Below are 16,536 nucleotides of genomic sequence, written 5' to 3'. Positions count from 1 at the left end.
CATAATAATGGATCACTGATTCCATAAAGAACTAGAAGAGAGGAGCTGGTAGGCTGCAAACAGAAAAAAGAAAAAGGAAATGGAAATCCTAGTTGTGTGATTTGATCATATTATGCTGTACACATGTGTTGAAATATTGTGTGGCACCTGATAAAAATGTACAAGTACTACATATTAATTAAAACTTTAAAAATAATAGTGTGCAACTATTTTTTTTTGTTTGAGACATCAGGAACAAATCAGGAAAAACTATGGATTATATATTTTCTTTTTTTAAAGATTTTTTATTTATCTATTTATTTGACAGGTAGAGTTACAGACAGTGAGAGATAGAGAGAGAGAGAAAGGTCTTCCTTCCGTTGGTTCACTCCCCAAATGGCCGCTATGGCCAGAGCTACATCAAATGGCCATGCTGGTGCAGGGTCCCAAGCACTTGGGCCATCTTCCACTCCCCTCCCAGGCCACAGCAGAGAGGTGGACTGGAAGAGGAGCAACTGGGACTAGAAGCAGGAGCCCATATGGGATGCTGGTGCAGCAAGCTGAGGATTAACCTAGTGTGCCACCACGCCGGCCCCTGGATTATATATTTTCATATAAAATGAAAAGTGTCATTAAATAGAATGGGAAAAAATATTTGTACTTGTGATTAAAATTATCTACTTTATTAAAAGCAAGGATATCAATGAGGAAATTGGTTCAAGATAAGCATTAAAACTGTCAAATGTTTTTAAACTGAAATTGAGAAGCAATTTTCTTTTTTCAAAAATATGATTTATGGGGCTTGCACTGTGACATAGCAGGCTAAGCCTCCACCTGTGGTGCCAGCATCCATATGAATCCCAGTTCGTGTACTGACTGCTCCTTTTTTTTTTTTTTTTTTTTTGACAGGCAGAGTGGACAGTGAGAGAGAGAGAGACAGAGAGAAAGGTCTTCCTTTACCATTGGTTCACCTTCCAATGGCTGCTGTGGCCAGCACACCACACTGATCCGAAGCCAGGAGCCAGGTGTTTCTCCTAGTCTCCCATGCAGGTGCAGGGCCCAAGGACTTGGGCCATCCTTCACTGCACTCCTGGGCCACATCAGAGAGCTGGACTGGAAGAGGGCAACCAGGACAGAATCCAGCACCCCGACCAGGACTAGAACGCGGTGTGCCGGCATTGCAGGTGGAGGATTAGCCTATTGAGCTGCGGCGCCAGCCCCTGGCTGCTCCTCTTCCAATCCAGCTCTCTGCTTTTGGCCTGGGAAAGCAGTGGAAAATGGCCCAAGTGCTTGGGCACCTGCACCTCTGTGAGAGACCTAGAAGAAGCTTCTGGCTTCAGATCAGCTTAGCTGTGGCCAATGTGGCCATTTGGGGAGTGAACCAGTGGATAGAGGACCTTTCTCTCTGTCTCTCTCTCTCACTGTCCACTCTGCCTGTAACTCTTCCTCTCAAATAAATGAATAAAATCTTTAAAAATGTACTTATTTGAAATGCAGAGCTACAGAGAAAGGAGAGAGAGAAGGAGAGAGGGAGAGGGAGAGATGGAGAGACGGAGAGAGGGAGAGAGAGAAACGCTTCTATCTACTGTATCCACTGGTTCACTCCCCAGCAGCTAGGTATGGAACTCCTCCAGGTCTCCCACATGGATCACAGGAGCACAGGTAGTTGGACCATCCTCCTATGCTTTCCTAAGTTCATTAGCAGGGAGCTGAATTGGAAGTGTAGTAGCCAGGACTTGAATCTGCACCGATATGGAATACCTACATCACAATCAGCAGCTTAATCCATTGAACCACAATACTAGCTCTGAATGTCAACTTTCCAATTTTGAATGTAGAAATGTGTTTATTGGTCACATCATATGATAAACTGAGTTCATATGATTTATGCCATGATTGTATGGAGACAAGATTGGTGGATTCTGAAGAGGAGTTGAGGAGTTAGCCAATATTCTGGAATCCAGAAGTGGTAAGGGCTCAACAACACAAGATGAGAACAAATATACCAGAGCTATATACAACCCCAGGATAATATTTACAGACAGGGAGCTGAACACTGGAAAATGCTGCAATAAAGGTTAGTGGGTGGAGAACAGAAATATGTTTTTACTTCAAGCTTAGGTGATTGTTGATGCCTTTGTTAAAAAACACATTTAGTACAAAGTGGAATTGGATGGATATGGCATAGCAAACTCCCTAAAATTTTGTAGCTTAAATAATCTATTTTATATTTCTCATGATTCAAGAGGTCCAAGGATAACTGTCTCAAAACCATGTACAGGGTAGCAGCCAGTGTGGCAGGGCCAAGTGTACTCAGATATAAGAAGGCCTCTTCATTTGCATGGCTTCCTCCTTTCATCCCCTTTCCCCATAGTAATTCTTCTTCTACCTCCTTGTCACAGCATGAGGAATCCATGTCACCTGCATTTCTTACATGGATTTAAGTGGCATGATACCAAAAAGTAGAAAGCAAGTATTTCCAGGCCAACCAAGGACTACACCTGAAGTTGTCACAGAGTCCTATCTGTCATATTCTATTTGTCAAGTCTTTCAAAAATTTGGCCATATTTGAAGAGTTGGTGAAATAGACTCCATTACTTGATGGAGGAGTTATAAGTTCATATTGAAGGGGAACATACAGGATAATCAGGCCAACTTTGGAAAATATTACCAGCTATGCTAGAGTTAAAGGAATTCTATGTAGAGAGAATACAATAAGGAAAAGTAATGAGAGTCAGTATTTCTGGTGAACATTGAGTAGTTTGTAATATTTGCAACCAATAGAGGATATAGTTAAGAGAGTGGGGAGAGATCAGACAGGACTGATATCTTGGTTTTACAGCTTTCAAGGAAGCTTGAAGGGATATGTTTAATTCAACAGATCACAGTAATTTTTAGCAGTAGAATGGCATAATTAGAATTTACCTTATCATTCTTTATAAATTCTCAGTTGTCAGACTATTCACCTGAGTCAATGAAAGCACTATGGAGGTACCAAAAGTGAGAATCTAATTAGGATGCTAATATAATAATCTACATAAAGGGAAAGTTTGAAATTGGATTTAAGCAATAGAAACAGAGAAGAATGAAATTCAAATGATTATGTGGATGTAGAGAATTGTAGAGTCATCAATGTGTAAGGAAGAAATCATCCATGAGACCTTCCTGACCAAACACAAGACTCAGAGATCATTATACTTGTTTCATGGTTATCTGCTGGAAAGACATTTTTCATGTTTTTGTTTTTGAGACTATCATGATGTAATCTTATTTCAATTATGTTCCTTTGATCTCAATGCTTTTCAAAAGTGTAGATTATAAAAGTAATCTGAACTGGTATTAAGTGAGGTTACAGTTGTTTGAAAATCTGTGATCACATGGGATGCTATTTCATTTCCTCCTCCTATCTCAGCTGTGCTTATTTTATCTTCTAAATAGTGCCCTCAAAACAACAGTCCTTTAGAACAATCCTTAGCCTGTAAAATGTCTACTGTAACCTTTGCATTGGACAAGTCTGTGATGTAGGATGTAAAATTAACTCTATTTTCTACCATACTTATTAAAATCTACTCCAAAGGGACAGGCCAGATCTCATGGGTTCCCTGGGATCTTTTGGACATCATGTTCAACCCTAGTTTCATTGTTGTTTTTCAAATATCCAATCTTATGCAATAACCATGAATTCTGTAAGCATCTTATTGCCAGGGATCTCTCATCACTGCCATCTAAAATCCTAAGTGTCTCTCTCTCTTACTGGATTCCCTACTTCTTGCATCTTGGGAGGTTTATGACCTGTTTGGGTGGTGTATAGCCATACAAGAAAAAAATACATGGTACTTCTTTAAGTCCTTTACTCCAAATTATTTACATACCAGCATATATGAAAACAAATCGTTCTCTTCTCACAAGGGACTGTGAATCAGGCTAGTCAAAGGGATCTTGACTTGGAAATATGTGTACAATGACTGCTACTTGGACCTCTGACAATTGAAAGGTTTTCTGTAATAAAAAGTTTTATTTAAGAAGAGTTGACACCCATTTCTTAACTTCTTAATTCAAAATTTGTGTTAATGTGTCTTGTCCTTGGCATCTTCTAAAAAATTATGGCCCCTTGATTTTATACTTTCCTCCACATTTACCATCATTCCAGTGTTGTATGTAATGAGATACAATTTCTTAAGTTTCCCTTTTATCAGGATGTCTGTGTTTTTCTCATTTTATCTTTTTGCAAGCTTGTTGCCTGTTGATTAAATCACAATAAACTAAGAATGGAGACAACATGACTGAATAAAGTGGGAAGTGATACTAAAGTGCATCAACTTTATATATTTTCCATGTTTGGGTTCTCTAGTCTTTCTACAATTCTCTATATCAAAGCTGACTCAGCAAACCAGTCTAGAGGCCAAATATGGCCCGTTGAGGGTTTTGTGAATAAAGTTATATTGAAACACAGACATGCTCATTTGTATATTATCTGTAGCTGTTTCCACATTATAATGGCAGAGTTGATAATTATCCAGAGAGAGAAAAGCCTAAAATATGTGCTGTCTACAACCATGCAAACAAAACAAAACATAACTCTCCAATACCTCTCTAACTCCTTACAAGAAGGCTATCTTTACTTACTCTACTAATCATTCTACTAATTGTTTCCTCATATTTGCATAAAAATTTCATTTGTGGAAAATGATCTTCTCTTTATCTCATTGTACTATGGCCTTTTAAGTTGCACATGTGGGCAAATGTGTGTGCATGGGCTTTTAACCTGGCCTTTAACAATTTTACAAGATACACAAACTTTAGTTTTCTTTATTTCCCAAATTACTCAGAAGCAATTATTTTCACTTTGTAATCTGTTTGGTTCATAAATTAATTTATAACTATCAGGAAACATAGTGGAATTTCAGATACAATCTTCTAAAATGGTTTGTCTACTTGGTGATTTCAGAACTTCACTTCAAGCGGTATGAACACATCTGGATTCAGTCAACAGCATCATCATATCCTTGTTAAACAAACAGAAGCATCTGCTGTGTCTGTCTACCTTGTTAAATTCTAAGTAATACTGGTCTTGTTAAGCATGGAAATTCAAACAAATCTTTAGCTCCATCTCATTCATCTGGCAATTAATTTATGTGGGTATTTTTGTATGTGTACACCAAAAAACAAATAAACCCAGAAAGGTGATCTACTGGCACAGGTAGTCAAATATACAAAATTACTTTACCTACTTTAATATTTTTATTATTTTAGGATGTGTTTATTTATTTGAAAGTCAGAGTTACACATGGAGAAAGGCAGAGGCAGATAGAGAGAGAGAGAGAGGTCTTCCATCCAGTGGTTGGATCCCCAGTTGGCTGCAGTGGCCGGAGCAGTGCCGATCTGAAGCCAGGAGCCAAGAGCTTCTTCTGGGTCTCCCACGTGCATGCAGGGGCCCAAGGACTTGGGCCATCTTCTGCTGCTTTCCCAGACCAAAGCAGAGAGCTGGAACAGAAGTAGAGCAGCCGGGACTCAAACTGGCGCCCATATGAGATGCTGGCACTGTAGGCAGTGGCCTTACCCACTAAGGCACAGTGCCGGCCCCTTATTATGTTTTAAATTTGTGTTTCATTAGGAGAAATGTTTCTAATTCAGGACATGGCTATGAGGAAGGGTTTTCATGCGCTTCATTCATGTCATGCTTTCCAGTACAATGGAATTTACAATTTACTATCAAAAGCACACTCTTTGGAGATTAGTTGCACATAAAAAAATTACATTCAAAAAATTTAAAGTAAATTATATTATTAAAAAAATACAGATAGCCGGTGCCACAGCTCACTAGGCTGATCCTCCACCCATGGCGCCGGCACCCCGGGGTTCTAGTCCCGGTCGTTGTGCCAGATTCTATCCAGGTTCTGTGGCCCGGGAAGTCAGTGGAGGATGGCCCAAGTGCTTGGGTTCTGCACCTGCATGGGAGACCAGGAAGAAGCACCCAGCTCCTGGCTTCGGTTTGGCAGAGTGCGCCGGCCATATCGGCCATTTTGGGGGTGAACCAACGGAAAAGGGAGACCTTTCTCTCTGTCTCTCTCTCTCTCTCACTGTCTAACTCTGCCTATCAAAAGAAAAATACAGATAAAAATATTACTATCTCATTAGATTCAGAAAAAATAATTTGGTATAATGCAAGATTCATCAGAATTCAAAAAGAGATGAAGGAGGAAAAATCTTTTGAGAAATGATGAAGAAGGGGGGAGTTTTAGTTCCAGTAAAAGAAGTCAAAGAAGTACAGCTATAGTAATTACTAGCAAGATATTGAATACATCCCATTAATATCTGGAGCAAGATAAGGATGTTTGCATTTAACATTGTACAGGGGGTTCTAACTGGAGTAACTGGACAAAAACCAAAATTAAAGTCCAAATTTTATTCAGTAAGAAGTAAAATTTGACTACTTACAAATGACATCATGGACCACGGAATATATAAATGATGACTTGAATCAATAACTGAATTTAGTATATTATAGGAAAAGCAACTTTATTTTCAATTATTAAGCATCAAATTAAAAAATAAAAGAATTTAATTTACAAAAAAACACCTAATTTACAATAGCTTTTAAAAGCACAGTATAAAATTAATGAGCTATTCCACATCTCTACAGTATAAAGATCATTACTGAAATTAAATAAGAAAAAATAAATCAATGGGCAGATATACCAGATTTTCAAAATGAACTCACTAATATTTTGAATATAGTTTTCCCCAAAATTAATCTAGAGATTAAACATATCTCAGTCATAGTCATAGCAAGTTTTTTTTTTTATCTTTTATTTAATGAATATAAATTTCCAAAGTACGACTCATGGGTTACAATGGCTTCCCCCCCCATACCGTCCCTCCCACCCACAACCCTCCCCTTTCCCACTCCCTCTCCCCTTCCATTCACATCAAGATTCATTTTCGATTATCTTAATATACAGAAGATCAGCTTAGTATACCTTAAGTAAGGATTTCAACAGTTTGCTCCCACACAGAAACATAAAGTGAAAAATAATAGATGATTTTTTTAAATGATAATGAAATCAGATCAGACCTATTGTCATGTTTAATCCCAGTGAGAGTCAAGTTGGGAATTGATAATTTCTTTTTTTTTCTTTTTTTTTTTTTTTACAGAAGATCAGTTTAGTGTACATTAAGTAAAGATTTCAATCGTTTGCACCCCCATAGAAACACAAAGTGAAATATACTGTTTGAGTACTCGTTATAGCATTAAGCCTCAGTGTACAGCACATTAAGGACAGAGATCCTACATGAGGAGTAAGTGCACAGTGACTCCTGTTGTTGACTTTACCAATTGACACTCCTGTCTATGGCATCAGTAGTCTCCCTATGCTCCAGTCATGAGTTTCCAAGGCTATGGAAGCCCCTTGAGTTCTCCGACTCTTATCTTGTTTAGACAAGGTCATAGTCAAAGTGGAGGTTCTCTCCTCCCTTCAGAGAAAGGTACCTCCCTCTTTGAAGACCTGTTCTTTCCACTGGGATCTCACTCACAGAGATCTTTTTGCCAGAGTGTCTTGGCTTTCCATGCCTGAAATACTCTCATGGGCTTTTCAGCCAGATCCGAGTGCCTTTAGGGCTGATTCTGAGGCCAGAGTGCTATTTAGGACATCCGCCATTCTATGAGTCTGCTGAGTATCTCACTTCCCATGTTGGATCACTCTCCCCTTTATTTATTCTATCGGTTAGTGTTAGCAGATACTAGACTTGTTTATGTGCTCCCTTTGACTCTTAGTCCTTTCATTATGATCAATTGTGAACTGAAATTGATCACTTGGAATAGTGAGATGGCATTGGCACATGCCACCTTGATGGGATTGAACTGGAATCCCCTGGTATGTTTCCAACTCTACCAATTGTGGCAAGTCAGCCCGAGCATGCCCCAAATTATACATCTCTTCCCTCTCTTATTCCCACTCTTATGTTTAACAGGGATCACATTTCAGTTAATTTTCAACACTTAAGAATAACTGTGTGATAATTACAGAATTAAACCAGTCATATTAAGTAGAACAGACAAAAAAAAATAAGTTTTCCATTAGCAGTCAGGGCTATGCTGATCAAGTCACCATTTCTCATAGTGTCCAAAATTAATCTAGAGATTCAACATATCTCAGTCATAGTCATAGCAAGGTTTTTTTTAACAGGAATTCAGTTTGGTTTAAAATTTCATATGGAAAAGCCAGCTTGTGACACAGTGGGTTAAACTACCAACAACAATGTCAGCATCCCATAATAGTTTGTTTGGGGCCAGGCTGCTCCACTTCCAGTCAAGCTCTCTGCTAACAGGCTTGGGAAAGCAGGGGAGGATGGCCAAGAGCTCACCCCTGCCCCCAACATGAGAGACCCACACTGAGTGCCACTTTCCTGACTTTTTCCCAGCCCAGCCCCAGTTATTGCAGCCATGTACGGAGTGAACCAGCAGATGGAAGATCTCATCATCAGTATCTCTGTAATTCCACCTTTCAAATAAATAAATATTAATTAATAGAATTTTATATGGGTATGGAAAGAACTTATAGTATACAAAGAAAAACTTGAAATAAAATCATACAGGTTTCAGGAGCTCAACTATTCTGGGCTCATCCTTGCCTCTGGGGAACAGAGACTGGCCCCAGAGAAGATACATGCTATATAGCAAATTTCTGGTCCTACAGCTTTAGAGCAGCTGCAAGTATTTATTGGACCAACAGGATATTGCAGATTATAGATCCCAAAGTCTGGGGAAATATAGCAAATCTTTTATACCAGGCTCTCAAAAGCAATCCAGAACAGGGCCCCCTCTCTTGGAGAAATACAAATAGAATGCAGTCATCACCCAATGGAAGACTGCCATGACTAGGACCCCATCCTAGGGTTGCCAAATCGAGTCCTTCAAAACAGGAAGGCCTTACAAGGGAGTGTCTGTGCCATGCTCCAAGAGAAGTGTTGTTTTTAGATCAGTGAAACTGGACAGGTGCAAAACTGTATTCACATTTTCTGGGACAAGGTCAGACAACTCCAGGGCAAGGCTGAACAAGACAGGAATTTTTGGCCTGGCTATTCCTCCTCTTTGGCTCTATAGCTTCCATACTCTTACCACTTCTCTTTATACCATGTGCCTATAATGTCCCATTTTGTCTCTAATGGAATAAAAGCCATCCAATTTCAGATGATTGTGAGACAGTGTTTCTAGCCTATTCCATCTGACAACATGATCAGCCCTCAAGAGAATTTTTCCAAGGCCGCCCTCAAACACCATAGGACAGATAGCAAGAGAAGAATACACATAAGCAGCTCTACACTCATGTGTCAGCCTAAGGAAAATACACCTATTATAACCCCATAAAATTACTTCTTTTGAGGGCAGAATATTAGATAGTTATATAGATATTAGCCTGTATCTATTAGAGGGGCTGAAGAAAATGAGAATTTTTCTTTTTAGAAAATTGGAATTTCTGTGTGGTGAAATGAGGAAAAAAGAAGAAACAAATCTTGAAAGCAAATCAGCAATTACATATCTAAAGTATTGTTCTTGTTCAATAACTTTATTAGGTGGATTCCAGGCCTCTCCCAGGGGGCAAGTTAGGAGAATCTTTCCTGCCTGCACCAAGGGGGCCATTAGGTCCAATGACACTGTGCTGATAAAATCTAAGGAGGAATTTCAGGAATTCCATGCCCTGAAAACCTCTACCCAGGAATATCCCAGAAGATAGAGGAGATGAGACAGAGGGGAGCCCATACCCATATCCATAAAAACTTGTAAATCAGGCCTTACAAGGGAGTGTTTGTTCCATACTCCAAAAGGAATGTGTGTATGTAAGTGTGTGTGTGTGTACACATACATATATATACACACACACATATATATAACATATATATTTAATATAAATTATATATATATATATATTTACACACACATAAGAAATGACTTCACTACATGATTTAAAGTAATAGCAGTAAAGGTAATGTAATAAGCAGGGCCAAACTGCTGAATGCAGGGGCGGGCATTGTGACACAGTTAAGCCACTGCCTGTGATACCCATATTTCATATCTGAGTGCTGGTTAGAGTCCCAGATACTCTCTTTCTGATTAAGCTGGGAAGCAGCAGACTTTGCGTTAAGTAACTGATCTCTGCCATGCATTTGAGGGACCTCATAGAGTTCCTGGCTTGTGGTTACCTGGCCCAGCCCAGGCTATTGTAGCCGTTTGGAGAGTGAACCAGCAGATGGAAGATTGTTTCCTTCTTTCTCTCTCTCTTTCTCTTTCTCTCTCTCTCCCCTACTCCCCACAATCCTTGTCCCTCTGTTACTCTGCCTTTAAAATAAAAAAATTCTTTTAAAAATTGATAAATTCAGCAAAGTAATTATGAACTAAACCCAGACATTTATGGAAATTTGATTCTTTGCAAAGTCATTCAATTAACTGAGTTATAAAAGAAAAATGTTTTCAATAAATAATGCTTGAAAACAGGATATTCATATGTGAAAAAAAATCCACTCCATCATATACCATGCACAAAATTAATTTGAGAGGTATCATGGATTCTAAAGGAAAGCATAATAGAATATGTTTGCCACTTTTGGTTTACAAATGTTTATCACACAGGACACAGAAACCAATAACTGAAGAAGAACGGATAAAATTGACTGTCAAAAAGAATAACTATCTCTCATCTAAAGGCATCGATAACAGGTAAGGCAAAGACTTGGAGAAGATATTGGATAGTCATAGCTCATAAAATACTGGAATCTAGAATATAAAGAACTCCTACAAATTGGAAAACATATACCAACAAAAATAGGAAAGACTCGAATAGAGATATCGCACAAAAGAATATATGAAAAATGTCCATTGACACATGAAAAAACACTCATTGATGTTTAGGGAAATTCAAATATAAAATCACAAAGTGCTACTACACATACACTAGACTGATTAAAATCAAGACTTCTGTGATTACTGGTGATGATATAGAACAATATAGCCAGTTGGAGAAAGTGTTTATTCTTATAAAGTTAAATATTCAGCAACAAGCCACAGCTTCCAGTAAGCCAGGTGATCATGAAGGCTCTACAGTATACTATGTGTCTAAGTTAGGGTGCCCAGTAGGCTAAATATATTAAATGCATTTGTTTTAAAGATTTATTTATTATTTGAAAGGCAGAGTTACAGAGACAGAAGGAGAGACAGAGAGAGGTCTTCCATCTGCTGATTCACTCCTTAAATTGTTGCAACAGCCTAGGATTGCCCAGGCTGAAGCCTGGAGCCAAGAGCTTCATCCAGGTCTCCCATGTGGGTGCAGGGGCCCAAGTACTTGGGCCATCTTCCACTGGTTTTCCAAGCACAGTAGGTGGGAGTTGAAATGGAAATGGAGCAGCCAGGACTAGAATCAGCATCCATATGGGATGCTGGTGTCACAGGCAGAGGTTTAACCCACTATGCTACAACACTGGCCCCTTAAATGATTCTTTGACTTACAACATTTTTTAATTTTCATAGATGTATTGAAACATAATCCTACTGTAATTTGAGAGGCATCTGTATATGAATCCAAATTCTTAAAAGTAACGAATACTTATTATATGGACTATGACATGGGTACTTGTTTTCTGCTGCTTGAGGGTAGACTTTTTTACAAATGTCAGTAAAGTCAATGTATTTGATAGTATTCAATCTATTTTACCCTGAGTTTTCTCTGCCTGTTTAATTATTGAAAGATGAATGTTGAAGTATTCAACTGTAATTAAGAGTTTGTATATTTCACCTGATGCTTCTAATAGTTTTTTCTCCATGCCCTTGAAAGTTCAGTATTTATAAATGTATTTATAAGTTCAGTATTTATAAAAGTTCAGTATCTATAAATGCATAGACATTTAGGGTTGCTATGTAATTTTAGTAAATTGATTCTCAATACCTTTTGCTTTGGGGCAATATTCCTTCTTCCAGAATCTACTTGACTCTGTATTAATATTTTGAATTCTTTTACATTTTAGCTAACTATGTATATATAATATATATATATATTACTGTGCATTTCTTATATTAATATATAATTGGGATTTTAAAATTTTTATTAAACTTTATTTTTCAATGTAGTTTCAAGTTCATAGCCTTTTTGAACCAGAAGATATAGAGAGTTCTAAAATAATTCTGGACCCCAAACATGTATAGCTTTTCTATATCAACATCTCCTAAAAGAGTGGTAAATCTGTTACAGTTGATTAACCTACATTACACATGCCTATCACCCAGTGTCCATAGTTTAAATTGGGTTCACTCTTGGTATTGTACAAACTAAGTGATTGGGAACTGTATAATAACATCTATCCACCATTTTGGTATCATAATCAATAGTTTGTCTGCTTCACAAATCCCCTGTGCCCTGCCTATCTCTCTCTTCTTCCCTAATCCATAATGACCATTGATCTTTTCTCTTTTTTCTCTTTAAATATTTTTTGAGATAACATATTTTAATTTATATTATAGTCAAAGGCTTAATACTCCACTGAGTTCAACAAGTAAAATGTAAAAAGATCATAATTTTATTCTTACTTATCTACAAAAGGAAATCATAATTTGATTGATATATTATGCCATGTACATATAGTAAGATAATTGGTCAGGTTTTGTATTAAAATATATCATACTCCTAATTGTTTTTTACTTATTCTTTCTACTCTTCATTCTTTTTATTCAATTTTTTTGGATGGTTGTGATTACATTTTTCTAATGATTCCATGTTATTTCCCTTCTTGGCCTATTATAACATTTTCTCATTTTACTCATTGTAGTGATTGCTTGATGATGTTCAGTATACATATGTTAACTTTCCACAAATTTACTTCCTAATAATGTTATTTCATTTCTTGAACAATGTAAGAACCTTACAATATACTTTGAATACTTTCCTCTTATTCTGCACTAGTTTTGACATTCACCTTACTTTTCTGTGGGTTATACCTCCAAAATACATTGCTGCCATTTTCAAGCAGTGTATGATCATCTAACATCATTAGAAAATACTTCTGTATTTACTTCCATGTTTGCCATTTATTGTCGCTCCCCCTCTTCATGGAGGAACGACACAGGACCCTGCGCTGTTCTTTTGTCTGCTCGGCCCTCCCCGGGTTTGCTGCTGGTTCTTCCCGGGTTGGCTACCATCCCTTCCACCTCCGTGGAAGGGCGGTTCCCCCTGCCACTTTCCCCACTTCTGCGGGGGAGCGGCACACCGCCGGCCAGGTCTCTCGGGGGCTGCACAGGTGTTCCTTCAGATAGATGTTCCTCGTGCATGTTGTCTCTCTCCTCCTTTATAGTCCTCTTCCACCAATCCCAACTCTGCTACCCACACGCCAAGTATGCTGCTCTCCTCCAATCAGGAGCAGGTCCTACAGTTTATTGGTTGAACTGGAGGCAGCTGTGTAGAAGCTGTTTCCTCCTCTCCCAGCGCCATATTGTGGGAGAGCAGATGCATAGAATAAGTCTTAATTCCAGTAACTTAGTCTAGTTCGAGTTGCTCCCAGTTGCTCCCCACAGATCCCCCTTTCTTTTTATTTTTGGGGTTGATACGCGCCTGTCTTCGGTGCCCCACGGCACACACTCTGCTCTGCTTGCTAGAGTTGCCCACAGGTGCTTATAAGCCCTATCAATCAGGCAAACCGAATCCGGGTCCTCTCTTCGCCATGTTGTGAGGAGGTTTTTAGGCGCTGACGCGTGCCTGTGTTCGGTGCCCTGCAGTGCATGCTCTGCTCTGCTAGAACTGCCTGCAGGTGCTTACAAGCCCTAGCAATTAGGCAAACTGAATCTAAGCCCTCTCATTGCTGTCTTGTGGGGAGACTTATTGGTGTTGATAACGTGCCTGTCTTTGGTGACCTGCAGCGGGTAAGCTACTAGCCGCCAGCAGGTGCTTATCGTCTTACTAATCAGGCAGACCGAATCCAAGCTCTCTCATTGCCGTGTTGTGGGGAGGCCTTATTTTTCTCTATTTCTCTATCTCCAGGCATTCCTATTTCTCCTATTTTACTTCTATCTGCCAGCATTCCTATTTCTCTCATTTTACTTCTAAACTTCTGTTTCCCTTATCCCTGCAGCTTCCCGGCGCCCGCCCCGAGGCTGCTTCTCGGCGCCTCCCCCGCGGCGGCTTCCCGGCTCTGCGCGGCTTCCCGGCGCCCGCACCACGGCCTTCGCGCCAGCCCCACGTTCCCTATCTATTCGCGCCCCGCGTGCTCTCTCTGCACGCGGCGGCTTCCGCGAGTCACACAGCCTAGCTCACGTTTCCGCCACCGGCATTCAGTCTAAGTTCCCCGGGCTAACCTGGCGAAATCAACCTAGCCTCCGCCTCTGGTTCCAGATTTTCGCCCCTTATTCCCCGGGCTGACTCGATGAATCCCAAGGTAGCTTGCGTCTCCGCCTCGGCCTACCCCCGCGGCTTCAACCTCCCTAACATTTTTCTCTACCCGGTATGTTTCCCTAACTTTTCTTCCAACAACAATATTCCCCTCTCATTTCTCCTGGCTTCTCCCCACAGTCCGTATCGGAGTAAGTTTCTTCTAGGTTTCACTTTCACTTTCAACCTGCAGTCCATATCTGAGTCTAAGTTTCTTCTTGCTTTCACTTTAAATCCTAGCTTTCAATCCTAACTTCTTTCCCACAGTCCGTATCCAAGTCTATGCTTAGGCTTTCGATAGCTTCTTTCGGCACCTTTTCCATCCGGCTTTTCCGTAGGCTCTTCTAGTCTCTCTCTCCGGTATTTTCCCACTTCTTCCCGTTTCTTCCCTCCTAAGTTTCCTATCCGAGTCACGGCACCATTATGTCGCTCCCCCTCTTCATGGAGGAACGACACTAAACCCTGCCTAGGTTTCCTATCCGAGTCACGGCACCATTATGTCACTCCCCCTCTTCGTGGAGGAACGACACAGGACCCTGCGCTGTTCTTTTGTCTGCTCGGCCCTCCCCGGGTTTGCTGCTGGTTCTTCCCGGGTTGGCTACCATCCCTTCCACCTCCGTGGAAGGGCGGTTCCCCCTGCCACTTTCCCCACTTCTGCGGGGGAGCGGCACACCGCCGGCCAGGTCTCTCGGGGGCTGCACAGGTGTTCCTTCAGATAGATGTTCCTCGTGCATGTTGTCTCTCTCCTCCTTTATAGTCCTCTTCTGCCAATCCCAACTCTGCTACCCACACGCCAAGTATGCTGCTCTCCTCCAATCAGGAGCAGGTCCTACAGTTTATTGGTTGAACTGGAGGCAGCTGTGTAGAAGCTGTTTCCTCCTCTCCCAGCGCCATATTGTGGGAGAGCAGATGCATAGAATAAGTCTTAATTCCAGTAACTTAGTCTAGTCCGAGTTGCTCCCAGTTGCTCTCCACAATTTATGAGCATCTTATTTTAGTTTCGTTGTTTGATGGATATCTCTGATTTCATTTTCCTGCTTCTGACCAACTTCCTTAATTATTTATTGTAGTACAGTGAATTCTGTCAAATATTATTTCATTTGGTTAAGAAAGTTTTTGGTTCTACCTAATTTTCAAAGCCATTTTCAGTGGTCTATAATTCAGGTCTTGCAGGTTTTGTTTGTTTTCAGTAGTTCAAAGGCGTTACTCCATTGTCTTCTGTCCTACTTAGTTCTGAGAAATAGTCTCCTTTAATCATGATCTGTATTCAAATATAGGGTAATATGCTTTTTCTGTATTTTTCACAGTATTATTCCATAATTCTGTACATAGTGTTCAGTTTTAATAACTTGTTTTTCTCTTTAAATTTTAACTTCATTAATTTTTGGAAAATATTTCTTCAAGTTACTGATTTCCTCTTCAGTTATGTTGTACCTACTAATGAATCTGTAAAAGTGTTTCTATATATAATTTCTTCTTTCTTATGTCTAGCTTTTTGTTTGGGCTCTTTCTTACCAGTTTTTCACTATACCGAAGATTTGCAATCTATCAATGCCTATCGTCTACTTTTTGACTGAATCCTTGAATACTAACAAGAGAAACTTCAAATCCTGGTTTGAATTACCTTCATAATATATTCACTGAGTTTCTTGGAGATCCTTGTCTATGAAAAACTAATTGCTTTTTCTTCCTTTATGTGAATCTTGTACTTTTACTTTTTATCAAATGCCTCATATCACATGTACAAGAGTAGAGACTTAAAGCAAAAGCATTCTTCTATAACTACTATTCTGAGTGCAAGCACTAGGGAGTACTGACTCAGTTTCTATCATTATTTGAGCTATTTGAGTTCATCATTGCTTGTTACCTTCAGTGCACTCTAGATTTCAAATTTCACTAACAGCTTTCCTGTACAGTGAACTGAAGTGCTGAAGGATTTTTTTTTTTCATTTGTCCTCTACTGTCACATTTTGGACAATCCAGAACATCTGTACACATAGAGCTCCTTCTTCATGCACTGTCTCTCCACAACCATCAGACCCACTAATATTTCTCAAGGTTCAATATCAATGTTAGATGAGTCCTACATGCCTGAGTCTTGAGTGTGGAGATTTTTGAGAATTCTTGTTGCTCTTCTCTAAGGCAGGGAAGT

This window comes from Oryctolagus cuniculus, chromosome 1 (genome assembly GCF_051225735.1).
Source record: "Oryctolagus cuniculus isolate XC-2025 breed Fujian yellow rabbit chromosome 1, ASM5122573v1, whole genome shotgun sequence".
In the NCBI taxonomy this organism is placed as follows: domain Eukaryota; kingdom Metazoa; phylum Chordata; class Mammalia; order Lagomorpha; family Leporidae; genus Oryctolagus; species Oryctolagus cuniculus.
This window is presented reverse-complemented; position numbering follows the sequence as displayed.